Here is a 16,279-nt window from a genome sequence, read left to right as displayed (position 1 = left end):
GAAGGTTATAACAAATATCATTACTTCAATTTTTTTAATTGGTAAAAAGGTGCCTTTTTTTTTTTTTTTTTTATTGATCTTAAGCTTCGGCAACTGAGGCCATTAGCTGTAGTAGGATTTGTATTGTAGGTTTGTTTGTATTGTATATTTTGGGACGGTAGGGGGGAACACGTGTGTGTTTGTTTTTGGCAGAATTTCGAATGGGGAACCCGTAGGTTTCTGCCATGCCCCGGGGGTGGGGGATGGCAGCACTTGTTCTCCGGTAAAGGTGCCTTTTCTATGTTTACTAGGGGCGCTAACGAGTCCTTCTACACCACTAGTATCACCATACAACATAACAATTTTTTTTTTTTTTTTGTAACCGAATATTGGTGTCTATTTACTCAAAAGAAACTGCACATGGTTATTTTGTTTTCGTACGTATACTAAATTCGATTTCACCAAATGTTTTTAATATTGCCGAATGACGATATATTAAGAATATAAACTCGTAGTATAATTTAATAATTTTATTTGTGTATGTGCAGCCACATGCACAGAAATGTAGACCAACATTTTTCTTCTATTAAAATTAAATATAGATATTAAAATGTATTTAAGCTGTGATGACAAATTTAAATTTCAAATACTTTTAACTTTTAAGCTTATCATCTGAAGATCGAAACTTGTAACAAAAATAAAATAAAAATACTGCCCATTATTTTAGGAAAAAATGACGTATGGCTTAAAGATTATTACAAGAAATATGTAAGATGAAAAAACAACAATGGACATTGTCTAAAAAATGTATTCATTTTAAGAGCAGCTCGACATCGGGTGTCGGCAAATGAAAAAATGTTAAAGAATTCAATGATTTTTCCAGTCTTTTATCTCATGTGAATGTTAAAAGATTTCCGATATTTGCGAAAAATTAAACGCATTCAATTACATGATAGCCGAGAAATTTTTGTCACTTATATTTTCAACGGATGATACAAAAATTGTTTGAATAATGAATAGTACTTAGTAGTAAACTACTAGGCAATAATGTATATTATATTATTATCTATTATAGGTATACAATCGTCAATTGATTATTGTCATAATACATACTTACCTAAGACGGTCCGAAAACGATTTCAACTGTCTTCAAGTTCAATGTAGGTAGTCTTAGAATTAGTTTTATTAGTTATTAATCAGTAAACGATACACCGTGCCTACATACAGATACACTTTGACTGCGGATAATAACATCTAAATCGAATACTTTTTATGATATCAACTCAGAAATAAGTAGAATACTATGTTGAATTTATTTTCGTAAAAATCAATAGATAACCCATATAATTACGTTTGAATAAAAAGAAGAAAACCGTGTTGATTAAATATTCTGTATTCATTTTAAACTAATGGACAAAATAAATTTATGATTCATCGCTTACAAAATCTTTGAGGAGTACTTCCTAAAATTGTGGTAAATTCTTCTTTATTTAAATGTATCACGCACTGTCCAACATTAGCATTTATATTTTATAGTCTTAATACTTGGATATTTTCTTGGCCTGGGTTCAATAGCAACTTTACGTGGGCATTTTCTACCGAATTATAACCTTTTGTCGTCTATATCTAAATAATATGTCTTTGTGTATTCGTCCTGGTAATTAATTTACCTACTTGAACGGAGGCCGTCCTGTAAGTTTTTGAAGTGTTATTGCAGACACGACTGATGAATAGAAAACTGGAAATACCATCGACGAAGAGGGCGCGAATCTGGCGCCGTTCGAGATGGCCATATGTCAAAGTCAAACATGGTGATGATGAATTTCAATGGTGAACGAAACTATTCGACGGAACTTTTGCATGATCAGTGGACGAAGCGATGCATCCACTAAGGTGACCTAGTCACAAAATAAAAGATACGTCATATACGTCGAAACCTATCTACTAAACGACAACTAATAATAAATTATGACCCATTCAATTGTATTATTATTATATAATATATATATTTTTGGTCATTTTTTTTTATATTGTACTAATTTCGTCTAAATACCTAGTATAGTTTATTATATAAATTATAAAGCATATTGATGTTTGTTCGCTAATCGTGTTTGTAAACTCAAATCTTATTGAGGTAAAAAAAAAGTACAAGAGTATATAACCATAGAAATACTGTAGCCTGTAGGCAAATAACTTTGACTAACCACACACAATTTTGATTTATAACTCAAATAATGGCTTAGTGGTTTCCAACTTTAACATTCTATTTTTTGGAAAAAAAAATATCAGAACATTTATTTATCTAGACTCTACATACGCTAGTTGAGAATTTAAGAACCACAATTATTTAAATAAGTTAATTATTTATATTGTAATATTTTTAATTAAATAGGTAAGATAATATGTGATGAATTATTTGTATAGCTAATACGGTAATACTGTAGGCTAATGCTAATAACTAATACCAGACGGCAGCCACCAGTGTTGATCTATTAGCTGTGATTCTGTGAATTATAATATGAATTATTTTTAATTTACATTTTGTAATTAGTGCTTCATAAATATAAGCAATTTATAAAATATATTTAGGAGATTAATCTATAGTATTTAATTAATACGAAGTCAAACAATATTACAAAATATTAACACATTTCGAGCCTAGTTATACCTATATTTTAGAATAAGATACGCTTTTCGAATGACATAATAATAATAAATTATAATACAATTATACATATTAACATTAATTATATTTTATACTTGATGCGTTGTTTAAATATCGCATACAAAGATACAAGTATTCATACCTCTCTCCGCTCGAAATAAAATATGGAGTAACAAAAGAGTGATACTATATTTTCCCATAACTTTGATTATACCATGTTTCTCTTTATATTACTAGATTAATTTGTTGTTATCGAAGTCATTATCGTCATCATCACTTTATGGAGTCATAAAAGTATTTTCGATAATCTAAACCAATTTTAGATATGAACATTATTGGGGAGGAAAATGTCCAAGTTGCACATTATATATACAGTAAACCCATCTATATTTTATAATAGGTACATGTCTACAGCAGTTCAGCATGTTTGGAAAATGAAAAGAGAGTTTATTTTTATCCTCCTACTCCCAACTACCATCCACCACTGTTTGCAAATATCCCCTATCTTAGGAAAACATCGTGATGTTTTTGATAAATTTTTTTTTCAAATAAACTGTTGCAGCCGGCTTCAATACAATTTTTTGATAAATTGATCATTGAATTCTTCCGCTAGATAGCTATTATAATAGTCAAATATACAATAAAAACGATAGCATCAATAATGATACTCATATATGAACAGTTGTGAATAAATTAAAGATGAACAAAATTGCTTTATGATTTTATCACTATTGAGAGCAGTCGATATTTTTATCAAAAACAAGTTGTTTATTTTTTAATAACGCTTATTGGGGAAAATTAGTTGCTCTAATTATAGATTTAAAAGTAGTTTTATTAATGTGCATAAAAACAAATCTAAACGTCACGTCACGTCGTGGCGGGTTGCAGGTGCCTGTATACGTTATTTTATTTTATTTAAATTTTAATCATTTGGTTATTCAGTGAACAGTTGATAAAGGAATAAATAAATTAAAAACAAGCAAGTTATTCCGTAAAAAGATCAAATAAATAATTGCCACGCGCTAGCTTGAAATCCGCGCGTCGTACCTCCGTGGTTGGCGGCCACGGTGAAAATTCGTAGAATGAGAATATATTTTATTTTAATTGCATAAAGGAATTGTACTACGGACTGACTGTACACCGTTTTCAAGATCGTGTGACGCAACTCGATTTTAATACCTACGTCAAAACGAATGATCAAAAACGAAGGCACTGGTACAAAAGAAAGTCGTTTCAAACAATAGTAATAATAATACCTACTAATGAAAAAAAAAAAAAAATGTATGATGTTACGGAAATCCTAACGCTTTTATTGTATAACTCCTCTTGTGCTCCGAGGATCAGTGTGCGTTACGATGACATTGTTTTCTTATAACACGGAAAAATATGCGTTTTATTGTTGTTATCGACAAGGGGCTGCAAACGGGACAATAAACACACACTTCCACAGTTGTATAGTTTATACACACTGCAATACTGCACATCATAATATACTTGCAGCTGATGATCTTGGATGCACACAAGTATATGTTTTATACGTTATACCTACGTTTACGTATAATGTATTATATATTATGTAAACAAATACGTATAGGTAGGTAAAAAAACCGATATCGGTGAAAAATATCGCGAAACGATGCGTTTGGCGCGGTATAGTGTTCATACATTATACCTATACCCGCGTTAAACAAAAGCGGGAAAAAATAAGGAAAAGAAGCTTTTTGGATAATATAAAAGCGTATATTTACAAGGCGCGAGAGCGAACGGCGGCGGTGGAGGCGAAAGCGGCAACCCATCAATTTCTATTACACGCACAATCGGCCGTTTGTTCGAATGCTTCGACGGCGAACCCTTTTGTCTTCACGCCGTTATACATGCATATCTATATACAATATATATATATATATGTTATTATTATATATATATATATATATATAGCAAATACATTATACATATATTGCATACGAGCATCGGGGAATTCACACTGTAGTCCTTGCCGATATACGCGCTCACACACAGACCGGACGCACACACAATATTGCCCAAGTATAATATGTTTTATTTCCATTCGTTCTCATTCCGTATAATATTATACAGCCCATATATAGGTATATTGTAGGGATATGTCATACATATACACACTCACCCCCGTTTTATCCTCTGTAATCATATGCATTTATTCAAATAATTCTGATTTTTGGAATTTTTGAGTAGACATATACGTCTTACATTATATAAAATTATAAACACAGTACACACCATACTTTTTAAACTACTTTTTTTCTATACAAGCATGAAATGCTAATAGCTGTACAGACTTCGTTTTTTAAAACGAGAAAAATAAATTTTTTTTAACATAAATTTATGTTTGGACATATTACATTACAGGAGTCAAACGATTACCTTAAAATTGATAAAACAAATAAATAATAGCATATAGATAACATAGTGAAGATGCCACTCGATAGAGATACATTGTCAATAATTGTCATGAAATATTAGTTATATATTATATCTATAAAATATAATAATGATATTTTTTTTTTTCTATTTATGCAGAGGTTATAAGACAGCTGTCTTTTTAGTATTCTTTTGCCATTCCCTGGGATAGCCGTGGATGAAAATGGGGATGGTGAATTAGTCGGTTAGGGAAGCGCGTATAATGCAGCTTTCACAATTCATGCCAGTGAGTATCTTTAAATTTCAGTGAAGAGTATTATTGGACACAGTTGGTGATGGAATTTTTGACTGCACCCCATAGTTGTTAGCCGTAAGACCAAATATAAGTTCGCAGTAGCTTACACAAAATAGTACTTAGGATACTAAAAAAGTAGTGTCTATGGTTATGTTTTTTAACAATCTTAATTTAAAATTGAAAACGTAAGTTTACCGAAAAATGTGACTGGTTAAAAATAAAAGGTTTCCCCTTCAGAAATATTCATCGAAACAAAATTTAATCTTTAGTTTATCACTAATGTGCGTAGTTATTTATGAGACTTATCTAACATAATATTATAGTCGAGGGCTCGGGGTAATTTTCTTCCGTTAAATTAAAAATAATTGTTTTAATTACACACCTATTGCATGTTATTACAAGCTTGATAAAATGTTTACATTCAAATATAAAATATATATTATAATATATACTCGTTGTGTAACTATTTGTTACATATTATTATACATACGAGTATACAAATAGTATATTGATTAGTGGGTTAGTGGCAATAATTGATAGGTAATTGATATTCACAATGTGATCAGTGCATTTTAACATATTAATTAGAATCACTAATCCTGAAGTCTTCGACTAGCGGCCTAGGCGTTTACAATAATACTGAATAAATAAGATAATAAATTATTTTACTATCTAGTTGATTGTTATAAACTTATTAGCTGATCCTGTGCACTTCGTTGCTCATTAAAAATGCCAACTCTATACATGAGAATCACTTGTGGTAATGGAAGCAGTATTATATTATCGGGTAGGCAATCCACGTGCGGCGAATTTCGGACCCTGCTAGGTGCATATTCTATATGAATAATATGTTTTATTTTTATTTTTTATTTTGATTGCAGACACGGCGATGAGCGACTGTAAGTGCAACTCAGCCACCTTGGTAGTCAATGCGCGAAAATTATTTTGATGAATGCTTTAACCTGATCCTCACGACTAAAAAATGGCAACCAAAAAACCAGAAAAACACTTATTTCTACTATACAATTGAGAAAGTTGTTCCGAGAATTAGTTATTAATTAAAATAAACGCGTAAATTGTATGTACACAAATAGTACGTGGTTTCACGTGGTATCGTGTTTCCAGCCATTTGCAACTTGACCAATTTGTCCATCAAATTATGTGTTTTACTTGCTCTTGTATATTTTCTTTGACTTGTAGCATTGCGAGTTCTGTGACCTAAGTTTGTACTCCTAATTGCCGTCATTTTTAAAAACAATAATATTCCATCAAAACTTACCAAAACTCCTTAAGCGTGATTACTTTGAACTAACCATGATGAACAAACACTTGTCAAAAACTTATTGTACAATTTTTCATTAATTTTCCGATTGAATCGACTGTGAAATGTGCAGTGTGCACCAAAAATTGAAGATAAGAAAATTTACTATTTTATATCAATATAATTTCGAAGGATGCATCTGTTTTAAACGATAAGCGTGATGCCGTGACTAAGGAAAATAGGGATTCATATATATATATTATAAAGATACATATAGATAGATTGTCGAATTTTACTTCTCGGAACAATTCATATAGTATCTGCACGCCGATCAAACACATAATTTGAAGGCAAAAAAAGGTCAGGTTGCAGGTAGCTGAAAACCCGGGGGCCGCGGCCGCCGTGCCGTGCAATATGTATATATATGAATAAAATGTACACGATTATTTTAATTAATAATGAATTTTCCGCTCAACTTTTTAAATTTTTTCTTCCATATGAACCTTCTCCTGCAAATAACAAATACAACAAAAAAAAGAATTAACGAAATCGGTTCAGCCGTTCACGCATGAATGCACGATACCGTGATTGAGGGAAAAAGGGATTAAAATAGAGAATAATGTTTGGAGTGGGTCACTCTTAATACCTAAGAGTTTAAAAAATAGCCTATGACCTATTCTCAAACCTACCAATTATACACAAAAAATTTCATGAAAATCGTTCAAGCCGTTTCAGAGGAGTTCAATAACAAACACTGTGAACGGAGAATTTAATATTTAAGATATAAATTATAAATTATAAATACAATGTTCATATTTAAAATAAAAAACTGATCAAATATCTTACAACCACGAAGATTATTTAGAAAATGTCTAATAAATTTAATTATGTTTAAAGTGTAAAATTATAGATATTTAGAAAATTCTTGAAATTTGTTTTTCACTTTTAATCGATATTTACTGGAGACAAAGTAGAGTTTCAGTATTTTATTCGAGTACAATTGTTATAGCTTGTCAACGATTGCGAAAGCTAATTATTATTAAATAAATATTTGTTTTAAAAATATATAAAAGTATAAAATACTCTTAATAATATTATTATTTTTGGTTTCTGATAGAAAGTATTATTGAGCCTTATAAATTGATTTCAGTATGGTAAAATATAACTAAATAAAATATATTATATATACGATTCAATATTTGGGCTACTTATTAAAATGAAAACTAAAATAAAATAAAAAATATAATAACAAACTCAGTATTTTAATAATATTTATTTATTTGTTTTTTGAAACCCAATAAATTATTTTATTTAAGAATATTATTAATGCGTTTTTAATTATATGTCGATAGTTTGGGAATAGTTTTAAAACATTTTGATAGAAACTTTTTTTTTTAATTAAAAAATGTACCTATCATTATTCTTTTATTCTTAGTGGAACAACGAGTGCACGATGTGTAAATTGGTCTTACAATGGTGCATGTTTTTTAATCAATTTTTTTTCCATTTGAAACTGCAAAAATTCTTTAATTTACTATAGTTACAATTATATATTCTGACAATATAGTTAATATGTTTTTTTTTTAAATATTTAAATTAAGTTTGTTATTTAACTAAATATATTATATAAATAGCCGTAAATAGTACTATATACTTCGAATCTATACTGTATATTAGGTATGGGCTTGTAATTTAGAAGTTAATAACATCTAGACTCTAGTAATATTGTATGAGATAATATTATAATAATTATTAATGTTCTATATTATATGCGATTTGTTTTTGGCCAAAATGAGTTCAATCCACCGTATTACTTCCTACCTAATAGAAAAGTAAGTAACTATGATAGCATTAGAAATATGTAAAAAAAATATCCTTATTTCTTTGAAATTTATAGACTAACATATGATGTGACAAACACTCTCGACTCAGAATCAATTTTTGTGTGCGATGACTTATAAAATTGACTCAAAAATTGCAATGAATTTATTTAACAAAACCCGCCATTACAACCCGTCACAATTACTTACTTATTGGCGAGGTATACTTGGCACCTATTATAGATACATCATTTTTTTTAAATTAAAAATTTTTTATAAAATAATTACTTTTGTATTTTTGTAGTTATAATATTATAATTTCCTCATTGTTAAGCACCTAGCACTGAAATCATTATAATTTGCATGATATTATGCACTCAATTATATGTTGTAATTAATATAAATAATACATAAGCGAATTAATGGCACCAATAAATGAAATTCAACAAGCTACATACAAACGTTTTCTTAGTAAGTAGAAGGGTCTGTTTTGTGTGAAACTGTGAGCATGAACACACACATAAATACATAAATTATATTAATTGCATCCCTAAATTTTGGAAATTATGTTATTATTCCTTGTAACGTACAACAGTTAACAACAAACATAAAAGTATTAAGTATTTTGTAATATTTGTATTTTGTATATTGTAAATACTCATATTACATATACGTAGACTGTGTAGTTTTAAAAGTAGATACAATATCAATCGAATACAAACAGTTAATCGAGAATTTTGAAATCCAAAATAATCTCTAACTGTGCAGATTATTTCAATGGCATGTTTTGACACAAAACATTATTTTTAATTGGAATTTGGGAGAAAGATTGGGAACACACGTTTAGATACATCATATTTATAAAAAATGCCACTTTTAGTACCAACGTTTAGATTGTAACTTTAAGGCTGTAAAAGTGTGTTTTACTATTTTACTTATAAGGGTCGTTTACTTTACCTTACCCATTAGAAACCACGAAGAGTCACCCCAAAATCGTTTCCCAAATATTATTTTTTGGAATTTAAAAATATTTTCATTATTACCTATTGCCATATTATATAAAATCATTAGGGCATTCATTACAAAAATATGAAATCTATTAAAATTGTATTTAATTTATGTAAATATATCTATATTTTTGTCCCAACAAAACGATGTCATATAAAAATTTTCTTTTATCGTTGTCGACTTTTAACTCATAACAATGTTTTTTATACATTCAACATTATCTGAATCCTCTTTACTCATAATATTTTTAACATTTCTCTTAAAACTGCGTCTTTTTAAAAAAAGTTTCTTGTTGACTTTCCATCTAACTATCTAAGTATAATATATTGATTATACTAAAACAATTATTTGCTTGTATAAAACGGAAAATGAGTATATGTATCACTATTGTACATTAAGGGTATATATGTTTACCTAAACTTCCTTTGATTTACCAGGTAAAAACTATAAAATAACTATATATATATGCCCAAAGGTATGGGCCCTATTTGTATCAAAACCACGACTTTTGGGTTAATGAGCTCAAACGTTCTGCGCCCATTTCAATAAAGTACCTACTTGGCTACTTATTAAATGCACACTCGTATATCCTTCTAAATTTTTCAATTTTCTTAAATAGTTAAATTTTAATAAGCCCGAACTTTAAATTTTGATAAATGATCTTGATAGCATGCAAATATGCAAAAATATTTCAAAATAATTATGTATATAGCTATATTGGTATAAGAGAGGTCATAAGTCATAAATCATAGTTAATTTTTATTAAATTGTATTTTTGATCCGAACTCTTTTTTTTCTGCTAATAAACTAATAACATAAATTCCTGGAATGTTTAATAATATTATTAACTATTATCAGAATCGAAAATAAATATAATTGATTTTTAATTTTTCTGGAATATTCTATCGGCTTGTTTTTGAAATACATTCAAAACTATTATTTTAATAACTTGGAGAATAACGCGTTAGTGCGTTACTTCATAGAAATTACTTTTAAAAAGTAATTTTGTTACAACTGCGTTACTTTAAGTAAAATGTAATGACTAATGAGATTACTGAAAAAGTAATTGCGTTACAGTGATTTGTAATTTTCGTTAAGTTACTTCCCAACACTGCAAATTACGAAAATATATTTTATAATTGTGTAATGATTCCATCCATTCATCAAGATAAGAATAACCAACAAAATGTAGGATTGACCTATTATTATTCACAAAGGCATTGATTAATCACCACCCCTCCCCAACAATTTTCTGGTTGACTTTGTTTTTAGCTTAAAAAATATTTACAAACCCTTGTGAGTTGTTGAATGCACGGCACAGTGTACATATTATAGACACTGTCTAGACAACGATTACCTACTATAATAAGTGCTTTTTATGAATTTGAAATATCCATATAACGTAATAGCATTATCTATGGTAATAGGTACCTAAAAGTAACTACTACCAACCCACTATGATGTGTATTTAAAAAAGGTAGGTAGGTATTTTAATATCTAATACATTCAAAGCATGTTACCGGCTTTATTTATTCTCAAGTCCGGATTTAGGTTAGTTTTTTTTAATGTGTTTTTATTGTATGTGGGAATAAATGAATACCTATTGATTCTGTTTTGATATTTTATTTTTAGTTTAAACAAAAACTATTAGGAAAAAAATATAAGTCAAAAACATGACTTTAAGACCAGGAGCCATAGGTACGAACAGTATTTATTTTAAATTATGAAAAACAAAATTAAGTCTATCTGTTAAACAAAATATCGCGTTCGAAAAAAATACCAAAAACAAGAAAATAATGGTTGAAAGTTTAATTGCCGAAAAATCAACTGTTGATTTAATTTTTAACACAATGAATACCGTGGAAATATGGACGAACTAAGTTTTATGTTAGAGTTACTGGTTGTAGTAAAATTGTTGCCTTTACAAAAATTGGTCCATTTCTTAAAATGCTTTGTCGATTTTTCAGGATTGAGAAATTGTTGAATCCTTTTATTATTAGTACAACAAAATATACTACAAAACGGCATAGTATAGTGGGCAACTAAAAAAAAATATCAAAACAGAATCAGCATTAAAGATTAAACGTACATAATATATTAAACAATCGACAGGCGACGAGAATAATATGTTTGTACGTATTATTCATTCGGTTTACTGCGGCCGCCTGCCAGTGCCGCGTAGAGGCGTCCGACGCAATGACGTCACAGGTTCGTTTGAATTTCACTGTAACTCACAGATGTATAAAAAAAATACTGGATTAACGACTTGGAAATGATTTTAAAGCCGACAAAATGGCTGACATTCTCTTATCTAAGAGGTGAATGCTTACATTTTCATAAAATTGATAAAGATATTAGTGTTATCATATTATCATATTAAATAATAAAATAATAATTATTAGTTCATGATTTTATTATTTCAATAACTTAAGTTACCTACTTAAGTCTAATATATATATTGTTAACTTTAAACTTATTCAACAGTTATGTAAATTATTTAATAAAAACTTACTTAATCTAGTACCAATTTATCATGTGAATTTTATATTTATAAAAATGTATTTTTTTACATACATTTATTATCTTTTTAAATAAAATATTCCTTTGTCTGATTTTAAAAGCAGTCCGATGGGCCGCTGCCGAGTTGTTGCCCTTTAATCATTATTATATTTTATTAAAGTAAAAACATGCCTATTTTTATATTTTCAACAAATATTAAACCGTGTACTAAGAAATTACTCTCACAATTATGCATTTTTAATTGATAGTTGGTATATATTTATTATTTATATTTACTACACTATACTATTTATATTTACCGGTCAAAACCTTTGACCCCTCTATTGAAAATTGAAATGACGCCACTGTTTACTAAAAGTCTAAAACTATATATACCTTCTTAAACGACGTTAAGACTGCAATTGTTGATTGAAATGAATGAAAAATAAAAATAATATTTAAAAAAATAAAGTTACCTAATTATATTTTAACTAACGCTCAAAATGTTTATTTACTGCAATTGCCAATTGGTAGATATTCCAATGATGACGATTTATTATTCATAAATATAAAATATTTATTTTATAGGAAAGTACACTGTTTTATTTGCACTATTTTTGTACCTATATATAAACAAAAATATATAGTATATACTCTATACCTGCATAATATTTTATACATAGGCATATCGCATATATAATAAATAGCAACTATCATCTTTCATATTGTCTAAACACATATAGTTTCACAACTACTCGCCATCGGGCCTCCATAGCTCAGTGGTTAGAGCACTGGTCTTGTAAACCAGGGGTCGAGAGTTCAATTCTCTCTGGAGGCATTCTACTTTTTTGCGTTTTTTTTACTTAGATTTCAATAGTTCTCCTTATTATTATAATTTACTATTTGTTCACTGGTTACAAAATCAACATAATATTCAAATTAAACTTTTAACTGGAAATACGGCATTGTTTTATATAAGCGATTTTAAATCGATTTTAGAAATAAAACTTATTAGAAAAATTCTTTTCCTAGGTGGAAATATTTGGTGGTATTTTCCTATAAACTATTCTATTAAAAATAAGTTATCCCAATTTGAAGCTACTGAATAAAATATATCTACTATCCACAAACAATTTATGCTAATAAAAAAATACCAAATATTGCTTTTCATTTTTTTATCCTTGATATTATAATGAAGTACCTATACGATAATACTAAATAGATAGTACGTTATTAATGATAAAACCATGACATTACATCATTTTTGTTTTTGAAAATTCCATTATTTTTTAGACAAACAAAACACGTACAGTTTGAATAACTATCCCAATAATTTATATTTGAACTTGGTACTTTAAAAATAATAATGTCGTTTTTTTAAATATCAAGCAAAATTTATAAATGTTACTTAATTAAAATTAAAACACAGTCACATCGTGTATACAAATTATGCCAGATACTCAAAACGAACGTTAAAGAACTACGATTTTTATAATTTACTAACAAAGCCGGTGTTATTATTCCGAATGGCTTTCTACTTTCCTTATATTATATATAATAAATTGTTATCAAGCATTTGTAAAACATTGAAAATGAATATCCATAAATTGAATTTATAATGTATTTATTATACATTATTATATAGTAGATATTTTCATACATTATAGTGTATTGCAGTCCTAGTCCTAGTCTTAGTTCTCGTAAGCAGTCCATTCAATATAACGCATTTATTATTATGCACCAATTTAAATAATTCAAAATATATTTTGCATCATGTCATAATTTTAACATTTACATTTTTTATTCATATTACTCATTTACTCTGTTGAACGTTTGGGTTTTTGTCATATATTAAAACGGGCCGGATTTATTAATCTTAAGTTACCTTATCTTAAATTTCCCAATCGAGCATTTTTAATAAGACCAAAATGTTTTGAATGCAAGTAATATTATTCGTAGAATAGGTATTAAAAACAACTGCTATGACGTATTGTTAATGAAACGTTATTGAACCAATAAGTAATTTTCAAATAATAAACTATACTTATTATAATTTAAAGGTAGTCCCGTTGATCATAAACATTATAGTTATCCGATGATACCTAGTTCGATTCATGCATTATGTATTCGTGGCATCATATTTGATTTTTTAAGCCTTTATAGAAAGCATGCGATATGACATATTTTGGGGTTTTATGAGTTTATTTGCTTGCATATTTCATTATACCTTATATCATATCTTATATATTCATAACATATATATTTACTGATACTTAGGTACCTATTCATAATTTCGGATCAATAACTAGGTAATTAGTAATTACTACCTAATAATATTTTTATAAATATTACATGAGTAACAATTTCCATGGCTACCTAAAAAATTATTAATTATTATTTATAATATTATATCGAATCAAATGAAAAAAAAAATAACATTAATTATTGCTATTAATTTAATCAGTGGATCCATTTATTATAAGTTATTAACTACAATTTCTTATGATATGTGCTTAAAAACTTGTTTTTATTTTTTGAAAAGTTTCCATTTTGTATAGGTTTTATTAAAAGTGGCAAAAAATGACAGAATGATGGAGTGTAAAAATAAATAATAAATAATAATAAACCTTTAAAGATTGTGAAATGTGATATTGACTCCTCGATACTAAAATAATCAAATTATTAATATATTTATCAGCACGTCATATAAAATTATCCATTCCATATGAAAATGATGTACCTATATGGCTATATATGTTACTTGCATAAGCCATGTTGGAAATCTGTCCATAACATTACCATTATATAACCGTTATTTCAAGTTTTAGCGTATAAGAAAATGTTTTCATGCCTAGTACCGTGGTTGGTAACTTACGGTTGAAAATAATATCATAATATAATATATTATTTCGCTATATTTATTCAGTAAGTGACCTCCCTTTTTCCGTTTTGGTCTACTGGAATCGATAATTTGTTATCTTCTGCGTCCGTGACAACTAGCTTCGTGTACATGTATACACCACAGCAGTCAGCAAGCTACCCGTCGAGGCACTGGTCAGAAACCACCCCTTGGCCGATTTGTATAAAGAGATGGCACTTATCTATGTTCAATGGGACAGCTGGGCGGGAACACGAGTCCCACATTTAACGAATGATCCATCGAATGGATTATTTTGTTCTTTGATCGCTTAAGAAGTCACCGACGAGTTATTTATTGATATAGTATATTGTATGTATAAAGTTCGTTAACCAGAGACTTTTGGTTGTAGAAGTGAACCTAGCTCACATTGTATACAGCGTGTATATAATATATATATAATACATATATATATATATATATATATATATAAACGTTGTTTTTGTATATAGTGTTAATGGAAATTTAATAATAGAAAGGTCACATAATACACAGACGGGTACAACAAACATATTATAATGGACACTGACAAAAAAAAGAAAAGTAAGTTATCCCTTTATTATTTTATATATAAAAATGACCACGACACACTATGAAATTGTAAGCTATTATTGTATATCCTTTTTATTATTATTTATTTTGTACACGATTTTTAATGTACTTTTTGTTGAGGGAAAATAAACCTTTTTTCATCTGCAAAAAAATTGACCCTAAATCGTTATTAAATGAATAATTAAAGATACATTTTAATCCTATAATTATAAATTTATTTATTTTTTAATTTGACATACTAAAATGTATTAAAAAAATATGAAAAAAATGAAAAAAATTAGATGCCTCCAGAGAGAATTGAACTCTCGACCCCTGGTTTACAAGACCAGTGCTCTAACCACTGAGCTATGGAGGCCATATATGCGAAATGGGCCAAATGTTAGACATTTGCACACTGTGTTGAGCATTTTTCTAGTTTCATTCACATGAACACGTGTTTGAAGCAATTAATATTTTTAAAAAAATGATGCGAAAAGATATACTTCCCGGAAGAACGGAATTGGTGGCTGCCGTTGGATTTGTGAGACACCTGGGAAATTTAAAAATTGATTTTTTTTTTAATCAACAATTAATTTTTAATCTATGTATAGATTTTATAAAACATACACAAACACAACAGTTTGTTCAACAGAAAAATTCATTAAGTGATAAAAAAAAAACGTGGCACAGTAACAAACTATAATTGAATATAATTAACTATCGATATTAACTAATGAATAATGATATTAACAATTTATGAACTAGGTATAGGTTTTATATTATAACCAGTCTTAAATTACCCTACATATTTAAAATGAAATAGTACACTCATTAGTACTCACTTTGACATAATTTATTATGGTTATAACAATTATTAAATAAGTTATAACTAAAAAGTTGTAAT

At 28.2% G+C, this 16,279-nt stretch overlaps 2 non-coding genes across 2 annotated transcripts; one reads left to right on the top strand and one right to left on the bottom strand.

Annotated features, from left to right (window-relative positions):
- The first annotated feature begins 12,692 nt into the window (after positions 1 to 12,692).
- Positions 12,693 to 12,765, top strand: Trnat-ugu. Its single transcript has one exon. It is a non-coding gene; the product is annotated as a tRNA-Thr (tRNA).
- Positions 12,766 to 15,678: 2,913 nt separating this feature from the next.
- Positions 15,679 to 15,751, bottom strand: Trnat-ugu. Its single transcript has one exon. It is a non-coding gene; the product is annotated as a tRNA-Thr (tRNA).
- Between the last annotated feature and the right edge of the window lie 528 nt (positions 15,752 to 16,279).

Source organism: Myzus persicae, unplaced genomic scaffold, assembly GCF_001856785.1.
Source record: "Myzus persicae strain clone G006 unplaced genomic scaffold, MPER_G0061.0, whole genome shotgun sequence".
Classification (NCBI taxonomy): Eukaryota; Metazoa; Arthropoda; class Insecta; order Hemiptera; family Aphididae; genus Myzus; species Myzus persicae.
The sequence above is the reverse complement of the archived record's forward strand: the minus strand, read 5'-3'. Positions and strand labels throughout refer to the sequence as shown.